Below are 14,499 nucleotides of genomic sequence, written 5' to 3' on the forward strand. Positions count from 1 at the left end.
CTCTACACCTGTGTCTCTATTTATGCCATGCAAACCGTTCACCTGTACCATTTTTCTAGATTCCACACATATGCGTTAATATACAATATTTGTTTTTCTCTTTCTTACTTCACTCTGACAGTCTCTAGGTCCATCCACATTTCTACAAATGACCCAATTTCATTCCTTTTTATTACTGAGTAATATTCCGTTGTATACACGTACCACATCTTCTTTATCCATTCGTCTGTTGATAGGCATTTAGGTTGCTTCCATGACCTGGCTATTGTAAATAGTGCTGCAGTGAACGCTGGGCTGCATGTGTCTTTTTACACTCTGGTTTTCTCTGGGTATATGCCCAGTAGTGGGATTGCTGGGTCATATGGTAATTCTATTTTTAGTTTTTTAAGGAACCTCCATACTGTTCTCCACAGTGGCTGTTTCAATTTACATTCCCACCAGCAGTGCAGGAGGGTTCCCTTTTCTCCACACCCGCTCCAGCATTTGTTGTTTGTAGACTTTCTGAGGATGCCCAGTAGGTTTGTCATATAAGGCCTTATTATGTTGAGGTAGGTTCCCTCTATGCCCACTTTCTGCAGAGTTTTTATCATAAGTGGGTGTTGAATTTTGTCTAAAGCCTTTGCTGCATCTATTGAGATGATCACATTGTTTTTTTTCTTCAGTTTGTTAATATGGTGTATCACATTGATTGATTTGCATATACTGAAGAATCCTTGCATCCCTGGGATAAATCCCACTTGATCATGGTGTATGATCCTTTAATGTGTTGTTGGATTCTGTTTGCTAGTACGTATTGTTTAGGCTCCACGTGTTTTTGTTTTTTACGGTTTTTTCCCTGTAATTGATTTCTAATCTCAAAGCATTTTGGTCAGAAAAGATGCTTGATATGATTTCAGTGTTCTTAAATTTACTGAGCCTTGATTTGTGACCCAAGATGTGATCTATCCTGGAGAATGTTCCATGTGCACTTGAGTAGAAAGTGTAATCTGCTGTTTATGGATGGAATGTCCTATAGGTATCAATTAAATCTGTCTGGTCTGTTGTGTCATTTAAAGCTCATGTTTCCTTATTAATTTCCTATGTGGATGATCTGTCTGTTGGTGTAAGTGAAGTGTTAATTCCCTCACTATTATTGTGTTACTGTCGATTTCCTCTTTTATAGCTGTTAGCAGTTGCCTTATGTATTGAGGTGCTCCTATGTTGGGCACATATATATTTAAGAGTTTCTGCTGAGAAATCAGCTGTTAACCTTATGGGAGTTCCCTTGTATGTTATTTGTCATTTTTCCCTTGTTGCTTTTAATAATTTTTCTTTGTCTTTAATTTTTGTCAGTTTGATTACTATGTGCCTTGGCATGTTTGTCCTTTGGTTTATCCTTCCTGGGACTCTCTGTGCTTCCTGGACTTGGGTAGCTATTTCCTTTCCCATGTGGAGGAAGTTTTCTACTATAATCTCTTCAGATATTTTCTTGGGTCCTTTGTCTCCCTCTTCTCCTTCTGGGACCCCTATAATGCAAATGTTAGTGCGTTTAATGTTGTCCCAGAGGTCTCTTAGGCTGTCTTCATTTCTTTTCATTCTTTTTTCTTCATTCTGTTCTGCAGCAGTGAATTCCACCATTCTGTCTTCCAGGTTACTTATCTGTTCTTCTGCCTCAGTTATTCTGCTATTGATTCCTTCTAGTGTATTTTTCATTTCAGTTATTGAATTGTTCATCTCTGTTTGTTTGTTCTTTAATTCTTCTAGGTGTTTGTTCTTTAATTCTTCTAGGTCTTTCTTAAACATTTCTTGCATCTTCTCAATCTTTGCCCCCATTCTTCTTCCAAGGTCCTGGATCATCTTCTCTCTCATTATTCTGAATTCTTTGTCTGAAAGGTTGCCTGTCTCCACTTAATGTAATTGATTCTCTGGGGTTTTATCTTGTTCCTTCATCTGATACATAGTCCTCTGTCTTTTCATTTTGTTTATCCTTCTGTGAATGTGGTTTTCATCCCACAGGCTGCAGGATTGTCTGTCTTCTTGCTTCTGCTGTCTGCTCTCTGGTGGATGAGGCTATCTTTAAGACACTTGTGCAAGCTTCTTGTTGGGAGGAGTGGTGGTGGGTAGAGCTGGGTGTTGCTCTATTGGGCAGAGCTCCGTAAAACTTTAATCTGCTCGTCTGCTGATAGGTGGGGCTGGGTTCCCTCCCTGCTGGTTGTTTGGCCTGAGGCAACCCAACACTGGAGCCTACCTGGGCTGTTTGGTGGGGCTAATGGCAACTCTGGGAGGGCTCATGCCAAGGAGTACTTCCCAGAACTTCTGCTGCCAGTGTCCTTGTCCCCACAATGAGCCACAGCCAGCCCCCGCCTGTGCAGGAGACCCTCTAACACTGGCAGGTAGGCCTTTTTCAGTCTCATGGGGTCACTGCTCCTTCCCCCTGTGTCCTGATGCACACACTACATCGTGTGTGCCCTCCAGGAGTGGAGTCTCTGTTTCCCCCAGTCCTGCCGAAGTCCTGCAATCAAATCCCGCTAGGTTTCAAAGTCTGATTCTCTGGGAATTCCTCCCTGTTGCTGGACCCCCAGGTTGGGAAGCCTGACGTGGGGCTCAGAACTTTCATTCCAGTGGGTGGACTTCTGTGGTATAAGTGTTCTCCAGTCTGTGATTCACCCACCCAGTGGTTATGGGATTGGATTTTACTGTGATTGTGCCTCCCTACCATCTCTTTGTGGCTTCTCCTTTGTCTTTGGGTGTGGGGTATCTGTTTTAGTGAGTTCCAGTGTCTTTCTTTCGATGATTGTTCAGCAGTTAGTTGTGATTCCAGTGTTCTCTCAAGAGGAAGTGAGCGCACATCCTTCTACTCCACCATCTTGAACCAGTCTCCTGTAAGGTGGATTCTTTACCGCTGGACCACCAGGGACGTCCCAAGCCAATATCTTATATGTAATGATTTAGAACCCCTAAATCTTCTACTACATCACACCCACTAGGATGGCTTTAAAAAAAGAGATAATAACAAGTGTTCATGAGGGTGTGGAAAAATTGGAACTCTCACACAGTTGCTGATGGGAATGTAAAATGGCACAGAGACTTTGTAAAAACAGTTTGGCAGTCTTCAAAAGGTTAAACATAGAATTATCATATGACCTTGCAATTCTACTCCTAGGAATTTTCCTCCCAAGAGAATTGAAAACATATGTCCATATAAAAACTTATAAACAATGAACACACATGTTCAAAGCAGCATTATTCACAGTAGCCTTAAGGTGGAAGCAACCCATGTCTATCAACAGATAAATGGAAAACCAAAATGTGGTATATACATATAATGGAACACTCTTCTTCCTTAAAAAGGAAGGAAATTCTGACACATGGTACAACATGGGTGAATCTTGAAGACATTATGCTAGGTGAAATAAACCAGTCACAAAAGAATGAATAGGATTCTGTATGAGCTACCTCGAATGTCAAATTCATAGAGACCAAAAGTAGAATTGTGTTTGCCAGGGGCTTGGGAGAGGGGAGAATGGGGAGTTGTTTAATGGGTATGGAGTTTGGTTTCAGAAAATGAAAAAGTTCTGGAGATGGTTGTGATGGTTGCACAACAGCGTGAATGTGCTTAATGCCACCGTTATACATTTCAAATATGGTTAAATTAGTAAATTTTATGTTACACATATTTTACCACAATAGAAAAAGACTTGTAAATGAATGTTCATAGTAGCACTATTTATAATACCCAAAATGTAGAAATAACCCAAATATTTATCATGAATAGATAAGAGTGTGGTACATCTATACAGTGGGATATCAGACATAAAAAGGAAGTACTGATACACACTAAGACATAGATGAACTTTGGAAACATTATGCTCAGTGAAAGAAATCAGAAACAAAAAGCCAAATTTTTCATGATTTAATATATCTGAAATATCCAGAATAGGCAAATCCCTAGAGAGAGAAGGTCAATTAGGTAGAGGAACGATGAATGAGGACTGACTCCTAATGGGTACTGGAATTATTTCAGGAGTGATGAAATTGTTCTGGAATTTGATAGTGGCAATAATGGCACAACTTTTTGAATATACTGAACCCACAGAATGCTTCAGAATGATGAATTCTATGGTATGTGAGTTATATCTCAATCTTTAAAAACCCTAAATCTTAATACGTGACTTTTATGATGCCATGTTGCTAAAAAACAATGGCATGCCCCAGTCTCAGCATACTATTTCTAGCTATGTAACTGAGAAAATTGTGACCCCCTCCTTCTGACTCTGTAAAATAGGGATAATAATAATTACCTCTCCAGATGTTTGTGTTAAATGAGCTAACATATGTAGTGCTTTAGCATGGTGTCTGGCATTTACTAAGAACCCAGTAAATTTACTAAGACCTCTTGGGACATGAGCCTTCAGCAGCTTCCAGTACTATTTCAGATACTATTTCCAGATATTTTGGAAAATGGCTCAACTCTTTTGTCATTTTACCAATACTCTTTACATTCCAGGTCAAAACTGCCTCTCCAAATTCTCTTAATGCTCTTTATAGTAACCCTCCCATCAGAATGGGCTTTTTAGGTATCCTTCAGTTTACTTTGCATATTCTTGCAGCTGTGTTTTTTCTTGAAAACAGTGCTGTCTCTCTCTATGCCTCTCTCTTTCTCTGAATTTCATCCTGCCCTTAAAACTCAGAAGAAGCCTTTCCTCATGCATTAAACTTTTTCTCTTATTTCAAGATTTTTACTACATCTTTGACCAGTGAAGGCTTACTTTGGTTATATTTTTAAAGTATTTATCTTATTATGTGATCTTTTGAAAGTATGTGTCCAGGTAAATTAAAGCCCCGAGCACAGGGTCACATGTTATAATGCTTTACCTTTCCCACAGCACTTAACACATTGTCTTGATGTGGTATATTCGGAATAGACATTTGCTATTTATGAGTTAAGTTAGTGCTACATCTCAACAAGTAGAAGGAGTTATGCTAATGATTCTCTATCCTGGCTGCACCTTAGAAACACCTGGGGAGCAAGGCTTCATTTTAGGCCAACAAATCAGAATCTCTGAACGTGAGGCCTCAACTTTACACCCAAGGTGATAACTATAACCAAGGCTGAGAACTATTATATTCAACAGATGAAGTAATACAAGCCAGTGGGTCTCAAACCTAATTGATTATCACAATCAAGATGTGATCACAAACTGATGTGAGCAGAGATGCTTTGCATATTGCAAACTGCTCTACAAATATTAGACAAATACTGTGGTGCAGTTGGGACTTTCATTGATTTGAGAAAGATCCTCCAGCCCCGTATTTTTCACAGCCAATGGCATAGTGGAAATATCCAATTATAGGCACCTGAAACCTTTAAATGCTACGCAGTAGCTTTCATACCAGATGTACATGCTGTGTTCCTTTTTGCTAACTTAAAAATATTCAAACTGTATCTTTTCCAGGCTGGCCACCATTCAGCAGCAGACCCTCTCAAGATTGTCTACTTGCCCTCGCTCCTGTTGAGTTACCACGGGTGGAAGCAGGAGATGGGCTCCGCAGCAGCCAACAGGCCATGACCCAGGAGGCGCAGTGAGGGATAGAGCTGCTGGTAAGACACTAGGGACAGTTGGTGCTTGTTTGCGAGTGTAAGTTTGTTCTCAGTTTAATGGTCAATCTCTCTTACAACCTCCAACGCTAAGTTACTCTGTACTCTCTCAGATACCTCTATTATCTATGCTTAGGATGCATGGCTTAGATTTTAAGGTCTATGAATCCCCTAAAGTTGTGTGCTGACTTTTAAGTACTGATACATACATTTTTTTTTTCCTCTGAAGAAAAGGTAGATTTTCATCAGATTCTTAATGTTTGCTATTTTAATAAAAGAGAGATAAGAGCCATTCAAATATAATAATAAGCATGGAGGAAGGTGCTATCTCTAACCACTTGTCACAGTATTTCTCTTCTCCATTCTTACATCACCTATGGCCACTTTGTCTCAATCTTGTTGAGGACCCAAAAAAAGTGCTATTCTGTGGTTATTTGCTGGTCTGAAAGTGAGTACCTCTTGAACCTAGGCAGCTGGGTTTCATGACAGTTTGGCTTCGTAGAACTAACAGAGAACTAAAGTTTAGAATGACAGATCTCAGGAGAGCCTATGTGATTTTTTTCACGTGATTTTTCTGAAAATACAAATAGAGGTACTGAGAGAAAGACACTTTTTTCATTATGTTCTTATAGTTGATCTTAATAAAGATCAATTTGTTTTGCTAATGAGTGTCCCAACCTAAAGGGTTTCTTTGTTTTTTTTTTAAGGGTTTTTTTTTTAATCACATCACTATCATTTATATAGACATATAGGAGTAGAGAACTGATGTATCTTTTTTCCCCAAAATATGTAAGATGAACACTAGAATGAATTCTACTATGTATACCTTTGCCTGTACTGTAAACCAGTTTAAATTGTGGATGCATTGTAGAAAAGAAAATGCAGGTTAGCTAGAGAAAAGGAAGAATGAGGTTTTTTGTTTTTTTTTTCCATCTATAACTCTTTAGCAGATAATTTAGTTTCACTGAATCTTGTTTATACATTCAGCATAGCAGATCTTCTAAAAAGCCTGTGTAGCTGTAATCTCTTCCCTCACTCCAGATGCCTGAGGATATAAGTATCCGCTCTGCCACTTGATACTTCTTAGAGACTGACCTGGTGCTGAGAAATCCTTTCCAGTGTGTCCTCAGTTAAACTCCCATGATCCCTGGATGTTGCCATTTTCAAGACATAGGGCAAGTGCATCTGCCTAGATTACCTCTCTGCCCTGGGAATTTTAAGTCACTGTGTAAGGGAAAGAGATCTCAGCACAGTGGTAACTCATAATGAAAATTTTCCCCTAACATGTTAATGTTTTTAGAGTAATCATTGTCACTGAAAATAGACTTCCTCTTTCCCCTCTCATGCTGGAAAATCTTAGGTAATTATGAATAAAGCATTCTTTGCTTTTCCCCTCCTGCCTTAGTGGTTGCTTTACCTCTCACTGTGGGGACTGTGGCTACTCATTCTGTACTTGGCCTTAACATGAGAACTGAGACACATTTTTAAGATAGAATTGTTATCTCTTTAGTGAAGTCATAACGTTAGTCAGAAGATTTTCTCTTCCTGGTGGTGAAGGGTGAGTAAGTAAGGAAGAGTAAAAGTTTAGGGAAAAGTATAAGATAAATTACTAACAAGAAAAGAGGACAGGAAATTAAAATACCAGCTGTTATTAAAAAAAAAAAAAGATTTTCAAGTGACTACCGAAGGAGTTCTTCCCTCATATCCAAAAAAGAATCTAATTTTGTATTTAGTTTTTTACAGTTGGATAAGCTCAGCCAAGGACTTATTTTCAGTACTAAATACGCCGGGGGCTCATTTTTAATAATGTCTATTAACTGTGTGTTCTTGGGAACATTATTTAACCTCTTTAAGCCTTGTTTTATTTGGCAAGGAGGAAAATATGTCAGAGTTAAATAATAATGGAATTACGTAATGTTATATGGATAATGCGTGCAGGGCCTAGCACATAATAAGTCCTCAATTTTATATTAGTGTTTGCTTATTATTATTAATCACTGTTACTAATCTTGCTTTTAGTTTTTTAATAATGAATCATTCCAAAAGTATTTCTTGACCACCTGTCAACTACCAGGCACTCTTTAGGAACTGGGATGCATTAATGAGGAAAACAAAGTCTCTCTTATTTATAGAGTGGGAGACATACATAAATAAAAGTGCATAGTATGTAGAATACCAAGAAGTGCTAAGCATAAAACTTTTGGTAGAAAAAGGAAATTGGAGGCGTGGTGAGTTAGTAATTGAAGATAGAGTAGTCAGAGAAGACCTCAGGGTAAAATTATTTTTTAAGTAAAAACATGAAAAAGGAATACACACATATCATAAAGTTACATTTCAGGTAGATGAGAAATATACTACAAAGCCATAGAGTAGTTTTTTCAGAGTGATTCAAAGAGAATCAGAACATCGTGTACAGCTTGATCACGTATCACCAATAAACATTTACCCAGGTACCCAAGTGAGTGATACAGATAAGAACTTGGGAAGTTCAAAGAATGGCAAGGCCCATCTAGACTAGAACAGGTAGAGAAGACTTCATGAAGGAAGGGGGAAGCTTGTGGTCTGGATCTTGAAGGAGAGGAAGAATTTGGATAGTTGGTAAAAGGGTACAAACCTTCAGTTATAAGATGAATAAAGTCTGAAAATCTAATATATAACATGATGACTATAGTTGACAGTACTGTGTTGTATAATTAAAATTTGCTAAGAGAGCACAAGCTAAATGTTCTCACCAAAAAACAAAACCAAAACAATTTAACAAAAAAACCCCTAAATGTGTCAAGTGATGGATGCAGTAACTAACTTGATGGGGGGAATTCTTTCAGAGTGTATATATCAAATCATCATATTGTATACCTTACATACTTTAGTTTTATTTGTCGTTATACCTCAATGAAGCTGAAAGAAAAAAAAAACTCCAAAGAAAAAGTTCTAAAGTTATTTTTATACAGTTCACAATCATGTAGCCTCACACCATCAGCCGTAAAACAAATAAACAATAAGGAATGACATCCCAGTGACAGAAGTGGAGGAGAAACAGCATGAGATGGAATAAAATAAGGATGTTGGCTTTAAGGGCAGGGGGTGCACTAGGAAAGGGGCAAGGGCAGGCAACCTTGTACAGAGTTGGCAAGTAGTGGGAAAGCAGATGGAAAAATAGGTGAGGTCAATTTTTATAAAACCCTAAAGCCAGTCTAAAGATTATTACATGCCATTGTACACATATGAGGAACAACTGGAGGAGGTAAGTAACAAGGTAAATTCGGGTCTCTAGCGATATTATTATTTTGACAAGTTGAGAAGAGTAGGGAGATGGTGGAAGTTGTTGGAGGAATTTCGGAGTGAGGTTGAGAACATGGATTATGATAATAAAGATAAGACAGAAAAGGGAAGAGAGATTTGATATATTTTAAATAAAAATGATGATTTAACTGCTAATAGCACATAGGAGATTAAGAAGAAATGTCAAAGTTTTCAAGTTTTAAATTGACCAATGAAGTGTTGGCATTATAGGAAATTATAGGAAATAGGGTACGCAGAAATGATACATGACTTCCCTAAGTTCATGTCATTAGTTATTGGCAGAACCTGGACTAGCTCCACGTCTCCATATTGACAGCTCCCCATGCCATCTGTAGGAAATATTACTGATTTGTATTTTGCCAGATTGTTTGGGGAGAATAGAGTTAGAAGTTTTGGATTTGCCCATTCGCACTGTCTTATAGCCATTTTTCTAATTAATGTGGACATTTTTACCCTCTCTCATGAAACAGATCTAAGTTGTTTAGAAAGGATCAAAGAAGCATTGGTAAAACTGGAAGAGGGTCATTCTATATGCTTAGATTCTCCCACCTATAGTGATTATTGGTGTTTCCTGATTTTTTTTTTTTTTTTTTGCGGTACGCGGGCCTCTCACTGTTGTGGCCTCTCCCATTGTGGAGCACAGGCTCCGGACGCGCAGGCTCAGCGACCATGGCTCACGGGCCCAGCTGCTCCATGGCATGTGGGATCTTCCCGGACCGGGGCACAAACCCGTGTTTCCTGCAGGCGAACTCTCAACCACTGTGCCACCAGGGAAGCCCAATGTTTCCTGATTTTAAATGTCATCTTTCTGTCTCTTCAGTAGTTTGAGATGGAACAGTTATTTCTATCATTGTACCTATTTTCTGTTTATTTTTCAGAAGGAAAATGCCTTTTGCCATCTCAAATTTAAATCACCACCTACATTTTAAAATTAAGACTTCAATCATCCCTTCCTTATAGGCCAGTCTTATAAACTGAAATCCATCGTCATTGTTCTAACAAGCCTGATTAATTTATCCTTTGAGTCATAAGACTTTAAACAACAAAAAGACCCTAGAGATCATCCAAGGCAGTGCTCTTCAAACTGCACCCTTCAAACTATTATTTTTTCTACCCATCTATTTGTTATTAAATATTTTCTTATTTTTAATAAAATGTAATTTTCTAAATTATTAGAAGTATACTTAAAAGAGAAAATTTTATTTTTCTATTAACAACAGTGCTACAATTCTTTCTTTCTACATTTCTTTACTCTCGCCATTATACATGCCTCATTATAATACAAGTCATGACTGAACCATATGAAAGCAAAATCTTTGTTACCTGTGGTATCTTGTCTTATATGCATATAAGGCCCAGATTGGTCTCATAGTCTCTATGTCCCAAGAGAGTGAATTATAGAAGACTATTGACATTCTCATGGGACTCTGCTGAGAACTTTGGCAGTCCCTAAATTCACAAATAACACTATTAACACTTTTGGCATCAGTGCCTGTCCACATATGACACATATTTGAGTTTGGAACGAGTCAGCCATGCTAAAATAGACTGCACCCTATGAAAGTTATTTTCACCATTCTTGTGTTTCAGTTTCCCTATCAAAAGGCGAAGTGTCAGTTGCCTCTATTGATCTCATAGGATATTTTAAGCATAAATGAAAGAGTCTTGGTGAAAACACTTTGTGTTCTGAAAGAAAGTTGCAGTGCAACTAAAGGCACTAGAAGTGTTTACCCATCGTTACAGATGTTACTCTAACCAGACCTTTGCCTCAAAGTGTGAAATTAATTTGTTCTCTTGGCTTTTTCAATGTTGAAAAGATTAAGAGAACAAGTAATGGGTTTCTGGGAGAATCTATGATCGTATAGTTAATGTTGTATATGTGTATAACAATTTTGTAATTTTCAACCAAGAACACATACAGTCCTTGAATCTTAGTGGTGGTTTTAAAGGGACTTTATAAAGCAAAAACAAGGGACTTCTCTGGCAATCCAGTGCTTAAGATTCTGCGCTTCCACTGCAGGGGACATGGGTTCAATCCCTGGTCAGGGAACTAAGATCCCACATGCCACGCAGTGCAGCCAAAAAAATAAATAAATAAATAAAATAAACAAAAAACAACCTTGGCCATCTTTTCCAGATCTTGAATGCCCCCCCCCCCACTTGTACATGTACACACCCATCTTTCCTTAAATTCTTCCAGCCAGCTTGCTTCTTACTTCATTGAGAACGTTGAACTTGTTGGGCAGGAACTTCTACCACTTCCTTTTCTACCCACACCCCCAAATCCAGCTTGTCCACACCTCTACTTTTTCTTACCACTCTTAATTTCCTTTCTCCATGAATTAATCATTTCCTAATTGTTCCCTCTGCTTCTGTTCTTCTATTCTTTTTTCCACCTGCTGGTCAATTTAAAGTGCTCTTGTGTGCTCATTCTTAAATGCAAATATAACCATGTATACTCCCTTCTTAATACCCTTTGATGGATACCTATTGTTGAACTTTGTTAAAGCAGTGGAAGCACCACCCCCTACCCCACCTTCCTTGCAAAGTTTTTACAATTAAAATGAAGTCATCTGGTCAGTGCAGAAATGGATACAATGTGGGGACTCATAGGGCCACCTACCTACCCCCTTTTCAGCCAGTGTGGCCCTGAACAGCTCTGTGAACTCTTGCTATCTAAAGAACTCAGTTTGGAAAACCATTGACCTATAGGAAGTAGATCAAACTCTGTATTTAATATTCCTGATCTGGCTCTTGATTACTCTTCAACCTCCTTGTCACCATATTGACTGTCCCTCAGATTGTGTGGTATAATTCTTCCTAACTATAGGCCTTGAACATAACATTATATTTCACACATTCAAGTCTTTGTACTTGTTCCTCTCCTGGTTAAATGTCCTTTTGCTGTAGAGCCCCAGCTCAGGTTTCTCATCAGCAAAACCTCATATTTGTGGCATATATTGTCCCTCAAACATCACACTTTCTGTAGTCCTGTGTGCCTGTCTTCTCTGAAATCCCTAGGACAAAGGCTGTATCTTATCTTCCATTCCTAACATCTTGTACCATGTTTGGTTACATAGTAGGCACTTAATCACACTCTTCAAAAGAAGGAATTCACTTTATGATCATATCTTCTGTTCTTCCTTGTCCCCTCTGGCTCCTTCTTAAAATAGATTCAGCACCTGCGCATTAAGTGGGGCTGGGGTGTGAGAGGAACTGAGAGGGTAAGAAGTTGGAACTTACAGTGTCTAGACATGGTAGTCTTGTATACAAAATTACCTTGTTTCAGAGCTTGAATCTCAGAGATACTCAGTTGTAACTAACATTTGTAAAAGTAATATTTGATGCTTATATATTTTTTCCCTAAAGTGTCCTACTGAAAATAAATTGATTACAATTGGGATTTGTGCTTTTGTTGGCTGTTTTGGGAGACTTTAAGGATATTCTAATTCCAGTAGTATTGGTGAACATAAATGCTTCACTATAGGAAGAGAAATTTGAAAGCTGTTATGGATAATATATGGTGTCTATTGGGTGATATTTTAATGAATAAACACACTGAAGACCTTGTTTGTTGAGACATGAATGCAGGAAATGTTTAGAAAATTCCAGAAAGTTTAGTTGACGATAGATTTTCTGACCTAGCAGTTTTTTGTTTTGTTCTGTTTTTCACTCTCAGGTGAAAGGAGAAAGATTGGTCAGTGTACTTTAGAATGTAGGCCCTTGTGGGAAGCCATGTGTTTGGCAGTGCTGCCTAGGTGCCTTGCAATGTTATGAGGACATAGCTGGGAGTGTATGCAAGCTTACAGGGCTAAATCGATATGCTGGATCTCTAGAGAGCATTTCAGGAAAGACCTCTGAGCTCCAGGTTCCCTAACCAAACAGTGACGTGATTATTAAAATCCATAGCTTCAGAGGAGGGTAAATAAACTTCCCGCATCAAATGCAGGATTGAATACTTTGGAATTTTAAATGTATTTCATTTAGAACAAAAAAATGTTTAGCCTTTTGATATATATATTTCTTTGAAGTATAAAACCAGATGGTCTCAAAAAGATTTTTTTCCTTTATTCAGTTTCATACTATTTAAAAAAACATTTTAAAATTTGAAGTATAGTTGGGCTTCCCTGGTGGTGCAGTGGTTGAGAGTCCGCCTGCCGATGCAGGGGACACGGGTTCGTGCCCCGGTCCAGGAAGATCCCACATGCCGCGGAGCAGCTGGGCCCGTGAGCCATGGCCGCTGAGCCTGCGCGTCCGGAGCCTGTGCTCCGCAATGGGAGAGGCCACAACAGTGAGAGGCCCGCGTACCACACACACACACAAAAATTTGTAGTTAATTGATAATGTGTTTGTTTCAGGTGTACAGCAAAGTGATTCAGTTACACACAAACACACAATATATATTATTTTTCAAATTCTTTTCCAGTATAGGTTATTAGAAGATATTGAATATAATCCCCTGTGCTATACAGTAGGTCCTTCTTTATTTTATATATAGTTGTGTATATCTGTTAATCCCAAATTTCTAACTTATCACCCCCCCCTTCCCCTTTGGTAAGCATAAGTTTGTTTTTTATGTCTGTGAGTCTATTTCTGTTTTGTAAATAAGTTCATTTGTGTCATTTTTTTAGATTCCACAAGATATCACATATATTTGTCTTTCTCAATCTCTAGGTCCATCCATGTTGCTCCAAATGGCATTATTTCATTCCTTTTTTTTTATAGCTAAGTAGTATTCCATTGTATATATTGGGATAGCCAAAAAGTTTGTTGGGTTAGTGAGTACAGTGTTCAGTAAAATTCTTGGTGAAAATGAAAAATGTGTCTTTTATTTTTACATAAAACCAAACGAACTCTTTGGCCAACCCAATATGTACCACATTTTCTTTATCCATTCATCTGTTGATGAATACTTAGGTTGCTTCCACATCTTGGCTATTGTAAATAGTGCTGCAATGAACATTAGGATGTGTTTGTTTTTCTCTTTCTGACTTACTTCACTCTGTAATATTTCCCTATAAAAAAGTTAAAAAAAAAAAAAAAAGATTGTTTTCCCATTAAAAAAAAAAAATGAACATTGGGATGCATGTATCTTGTGGAAGTAGAGTTTTCTCTGGATATATGCCCAGGATTGGGATTGCTGGTTCATATGGTAAAACCATTTTTAGCTTTAAGGAAGCTCCATACTGTTCTTCATAGTGACTACACCAATTTATATTCCCATGAACAGTGCAGGAGGGTTCCCTTTTCTCCACACCCTCTCCAGCATTTATTATTTGTAGACTTTTTAATGATGGTCATTATGACTGATGTCAGGTGATACTTCATTGTAGTTTTGATTTGCATTTCTCTGATGATTAGTGATGTTGAGCATCTTTTCATGTGCCTCTTGGCCATCTGTATGTCTTCTTTGGAGAAATGTCTATTTAAGTCTTCTGCCCAGTTTTTAATTAATTAATTTATTTTTGATACTGAGCTGTATGAGCTATTTGTATATTTTGGAGGAAATTAATCCCTGTCAATAACATCATTTGCAAATATTTTCTCCCATTCCATAAGTTGTCTTTGATTTTTTTAAATATATTAAGCTGTATGAGCTGTTTGTATATTTTGGAAAT

The 14,499-nt window shown here is 38.0% G+C and overlaps 1 protein-coding gene across 2 annotated transcripts in view; it reads left to right on the forward strand.

Annotated features, from left to right (window-relative positions):
- The window catches only part of TET2 (tet methylcytosine dioxygenase 2), a 130,669-nt gene that overhangs the window by 35,460 nt on the left and 80,710 nt on the right, over positions 1–14,499 (forward strand). For both annotated transcript variants that reach the window (XM_024751888.1, XM_024751889.1), the window contains exon 2: positions 5,436–5,581. The gene's annotated coding sequence lies outside the window, so the exon portion shown is untranslated. The remainder of the gene's footprint in view (positions 1–5,435; positions 5,582–14,499) is intronic.

Source organism: Neophocaena asiaeorientalis, unplaced genomic scaffold, assembly GCF_003031525.2.
Source record: "Neophocaena asiaeorientalis asiaeorientalis breed wild unplaced genomic scaffold, Neophocaena_asiaeorientalis_V1.1 scaffold676, whole genome shotgun sequence".
Lineage (NCBI taxonomy): Eukaryota > Metazoa > Chordata > Mammalia > Artiodactyla > Phocoenidae > Neophocaena > Neophocaena asiaeorientalis.